Genomic DNA, 13,884 nt, shown 5'->3' on the forward strand with positions numbered 1-13,884 from the left:
GGAGTGCATGTAACCAGGCCACAAGAGATGGAATGTCATACTAAATCGTGGACTCACACTGTCTTCTCTTTGTAAATTTGAATCGATTTTGTAATCACTGAAATAACATCACACATGCACCGACGAGCCAAAGAAACCTACCTGAAGTCGTGTAGGGCCCCCGCGAACAGGCAGAAGTGCCGCAACACGGCGTGGCATGGATTCGACTAAGGTCTGAAGTAGTGCTGGAGGGCTGTCCATAAATCTGCAAGAGTATGAGGGGGTGGATATCTCTTCTGAACAGCACATTGCAAGGCATCCCAGATATACTCAATAATGTTCATATCTGGAGAGTTTGGTAGCCAGAAGAAGTGTTTAAACTCAAAAGAGTGTTCCTGGAGACACTCTGTAGCAACTCTGGACGTGTGGGATGTCGCATTATCCTGATGGAAATGCCCAAGTCCGCCGGAAAACACAACGTACATGCAGGTGATCAGACAGGATGCTGAGGCGCGTGTCATCTGCCGTGTCGTATCTGGACGTATCATGGGTCCCATCTCACTCTAACTGCGCACACTCCAAACCATTAGAGAGCCTCCACCAGTCCCCTGCTCACATGCAGGCTCCATGAGTTCATGAGGATGTCTCCATACCCATACACGTCCATCCGCTCGATACTATTTGAAACGAGACTCGTCCGATCAAGCAACATGTTTCCAGTCGTCAGCAGTCCAATGTCGGTGTTGACGGCTCCAGGCGAGGCGTAAAGCTTTTTGTCGTGCCATCATCAACAGTAGACGAGTGCACCTTCGGTTCCGAAAGCCCATTTCGATGATGTGTTGTTGCATGGATTGCACGCTGACAGTTGTTGACGATCCAGTATTGAAATCTGCAGTAACTTGCTGAAGGATTGCACTTCTGACACGTTGAACGATTCTCTTCGGTCGTCGTTGGTCCCGTTCTCGCACGATGTTTATCCAGCCGCAGCAATGTCTGAGATTTGATGTTTTACCGGATTCCTGATATTCACGGTACACCTCGGAGATTCTGTGCTCCATAGCTTGTGCGCCGACTATAACGCCACGTTCAAACTCACTTAAACCTTGACAACCTTTTGTCAGGCGATGTAGTTCTTCCAGAGTTTCTGCGAAATAACGCAATGGACAGTCCTCTTCGGTATGTTGCACCGCTGCCCCTCCTTACTGCAGTCATAGCTTCGAGACTCGCGCAACCCGCAGCTGTCTTCTCTGTGCCGTATTCCATTCGGTTCAGTCTGCGCCAGAGTTTGATAGTTGGATTTTCCATTCGGAAGAAGCCATGTTTGAGTGAAGATTACCACTCCGTTTTCCAGGTATCCATACTATTGCCAACGCTGGTTAACCAGCTTATGACTATTCTCCTGGCTGGTTCACTAGATTTAAAAGTTCGAGTGCGGAGTCTTTTTGGATGATATCGTCTTTGAGGAGGGACTCGATCATTGGTATTCTTGTCCACAACCGATCGAGGGCTTGTTGTCTTCTTACCTGAGTTGGAGTGATCTTATTTAACAACGGTACCATGGAACACACGTGGGCGAAATATGTAAAATGCGTATGGCTTGTCGAAATTGAACGTCCACTAGATGGATCCAGGAACTATCGAGGCACACATTAACAATATTCAGCTGAGGAATGAACTAAAGCCAGTGCCATTGTTGTCAGGGTGTTTAGGTCGACTGTCCAAGAAGTGCCAGTTAACTGTTGTATTAAATTGTGGCATGTCTTAACAATGGCACTTGTTTCTGGAAGATGGTGCCGGTAGGTACGTGACGTATCCAAAGGCCGCCTGTGTATATGGGCTGGCTGTTGCATCGTGTTATACAGTTTCTGCCTATTACCTACGTACCGGTAGCTTGCATATTTGTCGCTCAGATCGAATGCAGAACTTCTTTCTCCAGTGTATTTTGTTTCAGCTTCCACCTCCTTAAATCGTCGTCCCCTACACACAGACCCTCTGTCACCATGCCTTTTTGTGCTGAGAGACTGGTCCCTCGAGCCACTAGACCGATGTCTTAGTTGTATATAATTCTGCGTGATACCGTCGCAGGTTCGAGTCCTCCCTCAGCCATGGGTGTGTGTGTGTGTGTTGTCCTTAGCCTAAGATAGTTTAAGTTAGATTAGGTAGTGTGTAAGCCTAGGGACTGATGACCTTAGCAGTTTGGTGACACAAGAACTTACCACAAATTAAATTAATCTGCGACATTAATTCTGGCGGATCGTGGAGATACTCTTATGTTGGGCAGGCTAAGGGAGAGAATTGAAAACTGTGGCAGGCATTTTTCAGGTTGTGGTATGTACACTGCATGCGCTGGCAGTAAACTTGCAACAGGCGTTTTTTATTCAGCATACTGTCAGATAAGGAAATGATCTTCATGTAGGAAACTTTTTATCAGTTTCGTTAAAAGATCTTGTATCTAGAGTGTGATGTATGCTGTGGACAGGTTTCAGAAGGCAGCAACACTTTTCTTTCTGCTCAAACATACTTTCCAAATAAGTGGCTAAGGAGAATATCTGATCTCTGCAGTCACGACATGAGTGGAATCTCTTTTGTTCTGTTGAGATTAACGCTTCTGTTCCCGCTGAAGTTATGCTGCTTAGAATCAACCTCTCAAGAAATGTTTATGTTGCGCAGAGCAGTGTGACTGGCATTTGTAGCTCTGTGGGAAGTCTTCTGGTTGATTCCAACACAGCTCGGGCTCAGGGATTTTCACCTTCCTCGAAATGACAGGGTATTTGTGTTGTCCTCATCATTTCATCATCATTCATGAAAGTAGCGAGATTAGGCTGAGCAAAGGTTGGCAATTTGTATGGGCACTGATAACTACGCAGTTGAGCTCCCCACAAAGGAAACTAAACCAAACGTCATCATCATCATCTAACAGAGCTATGAAGGCAGCTGTACTTCTCTATGGACAGCATAGCTTCGACGATCGCATTTCTCCAAGTAGTTTTTCACATGACTCTCGGTCTCGTTCACGTACTGAAATTACCAGAGATCATTACCATAGAAGTTAAAAGTTGGCCTCTGCATGACAAGTAAATTTTTAATATCTACTGTAAACAGTTTGCTACATAATAATGTTAACGACTTTCTAATTGCGATATTGTGATATAATTCTATTCCAGTATCCGCTTTTTTCATGAGTCAAAGATCAGTTTTGAGTACTCGGACTATACTTAACAGATTTCTTCATAAGGAATTATTTTGTTCGTCGTCGTCTAAACTTTTCCGTAATAAAAGTTGGTTCTGCTGTAACATAACAGAAACTTCCGGCTGCTCAATATAACAGAATGAATTTATCCGACTTTTTCCGGCTCTTGCTCATATTCACTTCATCAGCTTTGTTCGTACGATACGATTTTTCGTATATTTTCTGTTTTACAAATTACCTCTAGCATTCTCTGAATTTACTGGAAGCCAAAACCATCTCCTAGTCTCAGTGACACAACAGGTTTCGTGAACGGATCCCGCAAAGCCTGATGTGTGAACACCGCTCAGTAATCTTTCAGACATGTCCTGGGAAGAGCATTCTGACGTATCACAGTCGCTGTATATCTTCGGAATAACTCGATGCCGGTAATTTCTTTCACGTAATTTCTTTAAGTATTAATTAATATTGATTAACTAAAACATCGATATCTCACGATAAATTCTGCTCTGCAAAATTCCAGATGTGTATGGGGTGTAATGGGTATAAGTGCAGATATTTCTATTGGTAACTGACGATGGTGTACTGAACGTTATTACATCATTATTTACGTCATTTTCAGATGAAAAATTACAACTATTAGAAATTGTATGATTTAAGTTGGGTTGTATCTCCAAGAAAATGTTGCAAGGACAAGCCATTAACGCTTATTTTCCACTGTGCAGCAGGTCAGGTGTTGAAGCTTGGATGTGTTGACGTAAAACGGTTAGTCTTTACTGACAGGCGTAGTCAGTTTAGTGGTGCAGCTACGACTGTGCAGGAAACATCAGGTGCGTGACGTGCTTTTGGGAAGACTGTTGAATGCAGAGAAAAACCCACTAACACACTGACGTGAGTGCATATCAAGGTACCACATGTAGAAATATCTGCATTTACATCCGTTACACCTTGTTGTTTAGTTTTGATTTTGACATTTTTATAGTGATTTTCGGTTTTGTATGCTTTTAGTTCCTCTGTCTCCTTTATCATACTAAAAATTAGCCTTCAGTGCCATTGTAGTTTGTACAGACGATCATCCGATTTATAAAGCACTTCGTAATTCTGACCTAGGTCTTGGTCGACGCCATAAGAATGACGTCACAAAGCGCCATATAAAAGAAGCTGTCTCATCTGTAGATTAGTAGTTATGGGCAGTTCTGTGTAGTTTACAGTGAATTAAATCTGTCACTAGCGGAATGACGAGAGCAACAGTTCCAGACGATTCCATTCTGGTGGCAGCACTGAAGACGCCATGTTGAAGTGGAGCAACAAGTTCTTGTGTTGTGCTAAATGATAACAACCAAAAACACACATTTTTGTTTTTCACCATTATTAATCATCTCAGACGTATAAAGCCGTGGACCTTGTAATGATCTGCCACAAAATTGGTGTGAAAAAAGACGATTACATTCAAATTCTGTATTGTGCTTTGAATAACTAAAGAAGCATTCTACAAATACTGGCGTAATTAGCATCACTTGGTTACTTGGTTTGGTCTCTTTCTTCATACTTCTAATATTTAAAACCTGTTTCGCTGCAATTCAAATGAGGTTGGTTCTATGTATATATCAGATGTCACATAGGCAATCCAATTAAAAGAATATGCACTGATTTTTGATCAGTTCTCATTCTGTATTATATTTTTTCACAAATAAATCAGTCCTGATAAACAGACTCGTAATGCATACTGCTCCACTACTCAGATGAACTGACTTGAACTAACTAACTTCCATACTAACTCGCTTGTATTAACTCGCTTCGACTCAGGCGTCACTTATTTATAATAAGCAACAATTTTCACATGACTTTATTAACGTGGCTGATAAATATATTTACAGTTAACTTTTGAAGCTCTGTAAGAGATAAGGTATATAGATCTGTCCTCAAAAGCATGTTGACATGTTCTGTATGAAGCAATATCAAACAAATTTTTACAGACAAGCTGTTAATACGAAATTTATTAAAATATCTATTTGAAACAATCAGCTTGGGAAAGTACAGTACGATCTTTTACGCTATCACGTTCATAGAATCATTTCTTGGTAACTGATCTTACACAACTGCCGTTTCCGAAATAAATAGTTTTAAGTGCTACAGAAGGAAATGATGATAATCCAATTCTCTAAAATATTCCAAGAAATCAGTTTAACATTAAATAATGATGATAAGATACTTAGCAGAAGGCGTTTTGAACCGTAATAACAATGGTAAACTAATAAGATAATGAAATTAAGAGTATCAGTGTTAACAGTAATTTGCGGTATATATGGTACATTCATAACCTGTGCATTGTGATATGCATCAGTTATTCCATAGATCACTTCACTATAGAATTTCGTGGGTTACCACATTAAAGCCTGCAACCGTGGACAAAGGGAATCACTTTAAGAATAAACATATTCATAGAAGGTGTGCATGGGAGAATCTAGTGAGGACAACTTTTAAGCCAAAAACAACTAAATATACCTAGCTGACAACTTTTCTTGCGACACCGCGTCAACTGGATACCTGCAAACACACGAAGCCGCCTAGTGACGGGGAAAGAGTCATGTGTGTTCACTTCCATTGTTCAGAGTACTTCTTTTCTCTGCTACAGCTCTTCGCAGACGCAGACTATGTTACGAAAAGGCGTGACTCGTGCTGACACCAAGAGCTGCTGACACTGTTATGGCGGCGCAGATTTACGAGGAATAGCAGAAAAACCGATAAGAGACTCGGCCTGTATTTTCGACGTGTTAGCCGTTGACGTATGCCTTGCCGAACAGAAGTCTCCCTTACTGCACAGCTGGTGCGTGCCAGACAGAACAGCTCTGCAGCCAAGGCCAGATCACCAGAAAAGGCTGCTGCCGTGGTCTAGACACCGATGTATCCGGTTCTATTCCCGGAGATGGGCCGGCCGCAGTGGCCGTGCGATTCTAGGAGCTTCAGTCTGGAACCGCGCGACCGCTACGGTCGCAGGTTCGAATCTTGCCTCGGGCATGGATGTGTGTGATGTCCTTAGGTTAGTTAGGGTTAAGTAGTTCTACGGGACTGATGACCTCAGAAGTTAAGTCCCATAGTGCTCACAACCATTTGAACCATCTGAACCCGGTGGTGGAAAAAACTGGCTCCGCCGGAATGGGTCGCAGCAATAGGTAGTATTGAATTTCACAGCTCTTCAGCAGAAGAATTTACTCCAGATCTCTCGGTAGTTTTCAAGCGTGATGCAAAAGTTTTGAAAACAAGTTATCCAGCACACATTTAAGCAAAGGAGTGGGGCTGGAACTGTGTACGCTTCAAAATTTAATTTCATGATATTTATGAAGTGACATATAAAAAAGTTCACACATGCTCCAGTCAGGAACCAGTATTAAGCGAAGAATCTATGGGTATTCTTCGGTGTTAGATCTACTGGTCCCGAACCACCCGTGAACACAAGATGTTATTAAAATGTTTAACTGTGTGTGAATTCCCAAGGGACCAAGACTTACACACTACTTAAACTAACTTACGCTAAGAACAACACACATACACACACACACACACATGCCAGAGGGAGGACTCGAACCTCCGGCAGGAGGGGTCGCGCAATCCGTGACATGGCGCCTCAAATCACGCGGCAAGATTTTATTAATCACAAAAAACACAGAGGCATTTCAGCACTAACTCTGTTGCGATCCGTATGCAATTGGGACGGAAAGAGACTCTAACATTTGGTACCATGCTAAGCACTCTTTGCATTGTATTTCACTCTAGTTGGCAGACTATGTACAGACTGAGTACATTACTTGTACTACGTACATTAAGACGCGCGAAATTGGTCCACTCACTCACATTAATGTGATCATCTGGGAAGAGCCTGAATAACCACATTTTGCAATGCTACCACTGCGAGACGTACAGGGAGCGGGTCATTAAGGTTCTGGAAGGTACCGAGAGGCATCTGGAGCCATGCTGACTCCACTGATGGGGCCCGCTGCGCTAAGTTTGCCGGGTGAGTGTTCATGATGGCTACATCCCGATCGAGGTGGCAGCAAAGATTTTCGCTTAAGTTCAAATCTGGAGAGTTTGATGTTCAACCGAATACGGTAAACTGATCCTGATATTCTTCGAATCACGCCCATACTCCACGAGCTGAGTGACATGCTGCATTGCCCTGCTGGTAGATGCTATTGTGCTCTGGAGGTGGACGTAATTCCCAAGGGTAGGTTCATATTTGGTGGATCCGCTGTGCCTTCCAAAATGAAATCACCCCAGACATAGCGCTTCCTCCCACAGTCTGGACCCTACCAACGACTGCCTACGATCATCTTCGCGATGGAGCATAGAAAGCGATTCATCTGAAAAGATCGTTTGTCGCCAGTCAGTGTTCGTCTAGTTGCGAAAATGGCGTGCCAATTGCAGCCTTCTTCGCCGATGAACGGCAGTCAGCGTGGCTGAATCAACCAGCAGCCTGCTGCGAATGCCCATACACAGCAACGTTTGCTGAACGGTTGTTGAGGAGACGCTATTGGTAGCCTGTTGGTTCGTCTGTGGGGTCAGTTGATCAACAGTTGTACTTCTATTCGCCCGTACACGTCTCCACAGCCGCCGTTCACCAGCGTAATCTGTACCCGTGGTACACAAAAGTTGTTTCTGGCACTAGTTTTGGACAGCACTATTTTGTCATGTACGATATGCTTTAACCACGGTGGCGAGTAAACAGTTTAGTAAACAGTTTCGGAAATTCTTCCACATTTTGCCCGAGAACCAAGGATCGTGCCCTTTTCGACGTCAAATATATCACACCGTTTCCGCATTACTACTCATGCTCATAAATTAAGGATAATTGCAAAATGTGGTGCCACACAACGTGGCACTACAGAAAACTGGTGCTAATAGCATAGGCACATAAGGAACACACACGACACAAATCTGTAAGTCCAAGGCGTTGGTGATAAGTTGAGAAAACCGTCCCGAAACACATGTGCTACAAGCGCATGTACCCCGACATCAGTGTGGGGTATGACTATCATGCTTACGTACATAGGCCGCACAACGGGTTGGCATACTCTGGATCAGGTGGTCGAGCAGCTGCTGGGGTATAGCCTCCCATTCTTGCACGAGTGCCTGTCGGAGCTCCTGAAGTGTCGTAGGGGTTTGAAGACGTGCAGCGATACGTCGACGGAGAGCATCCCAGACGTGCTCGATGGGGTTTAGGGTTTGAAAATAGGCACCCCACTCCAGTCGCCTGATATCTTCTGTTTCAAGGTACTCTTCCATGTGCGTTATCATCCATCAAGAGGAAGGTGGGACCCACTGCACCCCTGAAAAGGCGGATATCTGGTGCAAAACGACGTCCCGATACACCTGACCTGTTACAGTTCCTCTGTCAAAGACGTGCAGGGTTGTACTTGCATCAATCATAATCCCACTCCACACCATCAAACCAAGACCTCCATACAGGTCCCTTTCAAGGACACTTAGGGGTTGGTATCTGGTACCTGGTTCACGCCAGATGAAAAGCCTGCGAGAGTCACTGTTCAGACAATACCTGGACTCGTCCGTGAACATAACCTGGGACCACTGTTACAATGACCATGTACTGTGTCCTTGACACCAGGCTTTACGGGCTCTCCTGTGAGCAGGGGTCAGTGGAATGCACCTTGCACGTCTCCGGGCGAATAAATCATGTCTGTTCAGTCGTCTGTAGACTGTATGTCTGGAGACAACTATTCCAGTGGCTCCGGTATGGTCCCCGAGCAAGGCTTCCTGCAGTACTACGTGGCCGTCTGCGGGCACTGATGGTGAGATATCGGTCTTCTTGTAGTTTTACACTGTGGACGTCCTGTACTGTAGCGCCTGTCTGCTGGAATCGGTGCCGTAACCTTGAGATCACACTTTGTGGCACACGGAGGGCCCGTGCTACGACTTACTCTGTGTCACCAGCCTCTGTTTCCTCCAGTCGCCCTAGAATTCTATCCCTCATAACATCAATGTGTGTTCTTTGAGCCATTTTCAACACACAGTCACCATTAGCACGTCTGAAAACGTCTGCACACTTACTCGCTGCACCGTACTCTGACATGCACCAACACACCTCTGCGTACGTGGAATCCTGCCAGCGCCACCGTGCGACTACCGCAAGTCAAATGCACCGCATGGTCATACCCCGAGGTGATTTAAAGTCGCAAACCGCTCACCACGGAGTTGTTTCACCATGTATCAGCATTATCCTTAATGTATGAAGATGAGTGTATAACGACTGCGATATTTTCTGCTCCCCACTCCTTCCAAACATTTTACGTACCCTCCTCTGACAGTGCTGCTCCTTGCCGCCTCTCAGTGGTTATTACACGTTGATGTCAAACATCGGCGGTGGTCACATTCATGTGACTGGGCCGTGCATATTTCTTGTTTTTCGATCACACAAAAAAATTCTTCATATATCTTAGAGTTCTAGCTAATTCTTTAGGATCTGAACACAGAAGCAATGACTTTAGCTGTCTGGGACCATGTGTGTTATGTGCTATGCACAACAGACACACTATCTCTAAATCGACGGTCTTAAAGTTAAAATTAAAGCAAATTACACCTTCTTCATACATGGTGACTATTTCATGTTTCTTTGCCAAGAAATGCTGTCAATTGGCTGTGGTGGCACGGTAGCTCAGCATGTTTGGTCAGAGGGTTAGCTGCCCCCGATAATAAAAAAACTGAGTGAATGGATCAACCATGAACTTGAACAAGCGTCAAGGGCAGTCCGCTCCGAACGAGTAGAACGAACAGTAAAGAACAAAAAACGGGTACCGTCTCTGATTTATAATCAAAACGTCCTCGGTCACGGATTCTAAACCTGCTTCCCCTTAAATTTTGATTAATAATCAGCATTGGCGCCCGAAGTCTTCTAGCATAAGAAGTCACCCTCATTCTGCTAACGGCCTTGTCAAAGAAGGCGGAGGAGCGGACAGTGGTTCAGGGCACTCTCTTGCCCTAGGGGTGGGAAACGGCATCTAAAGGCGGAAGAATCAGCAATGCTCAACGGCGTGAGGATGCAGAAGGCAATGGAAACCATTGAATTAAAGGCACATGACGTGCATCCACAGGACCTGTGGCCTGTAAATGAAAAAGTGTCATGATGATCTCTCTATTCACAAAAGATTCCGGAATAGTCCCTCATTCTGATCTCCGGAAGAGGACTGCCAAGGGGGAGGTGACCACGAGAAAAATATTGAATAATAAACGATAGGATACCGTTCTACGAGTCGACGCGTGAAATTCAGAAGACTGAACGTAGTAGGTAAGCTAGAAAATCTGAAAGGGAAATGCATAGGCTCAAGCTAGATATAGTATGAGTCACTGAAGTGAAATGGAGAGACGACTTCTGATCAGAAAATATAGGGTAATATCAACAGCAGCAGAAAATGATATAACTGAAGTATGACTCGTTATGAATAGGAAGGTAGGGCAAAGAGTGTGTTACAGTGAACAGTCTAGTGATAGGATTGTTCTTATCAGAATCGACAACAAACCAACACGGACAACGATATTTCAGGTATACATGACGACGTCGCAAGCTGAGGACGAAGAGACACAGAAAGTATATGAGGATATTGAAAAGCTAATAAAGATCATAAAGGGAGATGAGAATCTAATAATCGTGGGGAACTGTAATTGCAGTTGTAGGGGAAGGAGTAGAAGTAAAGGTTACAGAAGAATACTGGCTTGAGACAAGGAATGAGAGAGGAGAAAGGCTAATTGAGTTCTGTAATAATTTTCAGCTAGTAACAGAGAATACTCTGATCGAGAATCACAAGAGGAGAAGATATATTTGGAAAAGACCAGGTGATATGGGAAGGTTTCAGTTAGATTACATCATGGTCGGACAGAGGTTCTGAAATGAGAGACTGGATTGTAAGGCGTACCCACGAGCAGATATAGACTCAGATCACAATGCGGTAGTGATGAAGAGTAGGCTGAGTCAAGAGATTAGCCAGGAAGAATCAAAACACGATGAAGTCGGATACAGAATTACTAAGGGATGAGGAGATAAGCTTGATGTTCTCTAAGACTATAGATACAGCAACAAAGAATAGCTCAGTATGCAGTACAGTTAAAGAGGAATGGACATCTCTAAAAGCGGCAATCAGCGAAGTTAGAAAGAAAAACATAGGTACAAAGAAGGCAACTGCGAAGAAACCATGGGTAACAGAAGAAATGCTTCAGTTGATCGATGAAAGAAGGAAGTACAAAAATTTTCTGGGAAATTTAAGACTACAGAAATACAAGTCGCTGGGAAAAGAAATAAACAGCAAGTGCAGGGTAGCTAAGACGAAATGGCCGCATGAAAAATGTGAAGAAATCGAAAAAGAAATGATTGTCGGAAGGACTGACTCAGCATCCAGGAAAGTCAGAACAACCTTCGGTGAAAGTAAAAGCGAAGGTGGTAACATTAAGAGTGCAATGGTAATTCCACTGTAAAATGCAGAGGAGAGAGCGGATAGGTGGAAAGAGTACACTGAAGGCCTCTATGAGAGAGAAGATAGGTTTGACGTGATAGAAGAAGAAACAGGAGTCGATAGGAAAGATATAGGGAATCCGGTATTAGAACAGTATTAGAATCAGAATTTAAGAGAGTTTTGGAAGACTTGAGATCAAATAAGGCAGAAGGGATAGATAACATTCCATCAGAATTGCTAAAATCATTAGGGGAAGTGGCAACAAAACGACTATTCATGTTGGTGTGTAAATGTGTAAGGCTGGCGACTTACCATCTGACTTCCGGAAAAATATCATCCACACAATTCCGGAGACTGCTAGAGCTGACAGGTGCGAGAATTATCGCACAATCAGCTTAACAGCTCATGCCTAGAAGTTGCTGACAAGAATAATATACACAAGAAATGAAGAGAAAATTGAGGATGAGCTACATGACGATCAGTTAGGCTTTAGAAAAGGTAAAGTCACCAGAGAGGCAATTCTGACGCTGCAGTTGATAAAGAAAGCAAGACTAAAGAAAAATCAAAACACTTTCATTGGATCTGTCGACCTGGAAAAGCGTTCGACAACATGAAATGGTGGAAGATGTTCAAAATTCTGAAAAAAATGGGATAAGTTATGGGGAGAGACGGGTAATTTGCAACATGTACAAAAGCCAAGAGGGAATAATAAGAGAGGACGACCAAGAACGAAGCGCTAGGATTAAAAAGGGAGCAAGACAGGGATGTAGTCTTTCCCTCTACTGTTCAATCTGTACATCGAAGAAGCAATAACAGAAATAAAAGAAAGGTTCAGGAGTGGAATTAAAATTCAAGGTGAAAGAATATCAATGACACAATTCGCTGATGACATTGCTATCCTGAGTAAACGTGAAGAAGAATTACATGATATGCTGAATGGAATGAAAAATCTAATGAGTACAGTATATGGATAGAGAATAAACTGAAGAAAGGCGGAATTAAAGAGAAGTAGAAGAAATGAGAACAGGGAGCAACTCAACATCAGAATTGATGGTCACGAAGTTGATGAAGTTAAGGACTTCTTCTACCTAGGCAGCAAAAGAACAAATGACGGACGGAGAAAGGTGGACATCAAAAGCACACCAGCACCGACAAAAAGGGCATTCTTGGCCAAGAGAAGTCTAATAGTATCAAACATAGGCCTTAATTTGAGGAAGAAACTTCTGAGAATGTACGCCACGAGCACAGCATCGTATGGTGTGTGAAACATGAACTATGGGAAAACCAGGACAGGAGAGAATCGAAGCATTTGAGATGTCGTGCTACAAGCGAATGCTGAAAATTAGGTGGACTGATAAGTTAAAGAATGAGGAGGTTCTACACAGAATTGGAGAGGGAAGGAATATGTGGAAAACACTGATAAGGGGAAGGGACAGGATGATAGGGCATCTGCTAAGACATGAGGGAATGACTTCCATAGTACTAGAGGAAGCTGTAGAGGGCAAAAACTGTAGAGGAAGACAGAGATTGGAATACGTCAAGCAAATAATTGAGGACGTAGGTTGCAAGTGCTACTCTGAGATGAAGAGGTGGGCACAGGAGAGGAATTTGTGGTGGGCCGCGTCAAACCAGTCAGAAGACTGATGACCCAAGGTAAAGTAAGTAGTTCATCGAAATGTTTTCATGGTTTACTAACAAATTTTCTTGTGACTCAGCAAACAGAATCAAGCATAGTGTCATTTTTTTCGTATCCTCGATACTTTTCTACCATACACATTTTCGCAATGCTGAGTAACAAAGAACTATGTGAGATGTTTCGTACAAGATTAGTCTAAAGCAAAGGATGTTGTTCATTGTTTCTCTCATTCTTTTGATGAAGTAGTATATGGCAAACAGTTTTATATTGTTCGATTGATCTACATAAACCCCGTCGACGGAACTACGATCACTGCATTAGAGGATGAATTTTCCTGTAATTTTGCCCGGTGATACATATAACTCCGATTTACGTTCATGGGTTAAGTTAACTATGCGGTTCCCATGTTCTTGATTGCTATATCTTCCTGGTCACTCCAGCCAGCTGGTCCATATCTCCAAACTATCACTGCAAGAAGGCCTGGAGACATGTTCGCTCGAAGTTACATAATCGCTCCAACGCTCTCTGTGATCGTTTACTTATTGCATCGACGGCGCGAACAACCCGGTCGAGATGGTCCCACAAATTCTCGGTTAGGTTGAAATCCGAGGAGGCTGGTGGACAGA

The sequence above is a fragment of the Schistocerca gregaria genome, chromosome 2, assembly GCF_023897955.1.
Source record: "Schistocerca gregaria isolate iqSchGreg1 chromosome 2, iqSchGreg1.2, whole genome shotgun sequence".
NCBI classification, from domain to species: Eukaryota; Metazoa; Arthropoda; class Insecta; order Orthoptera; family Acrididae; genus Schistocerca; species Schistocerca gregaria.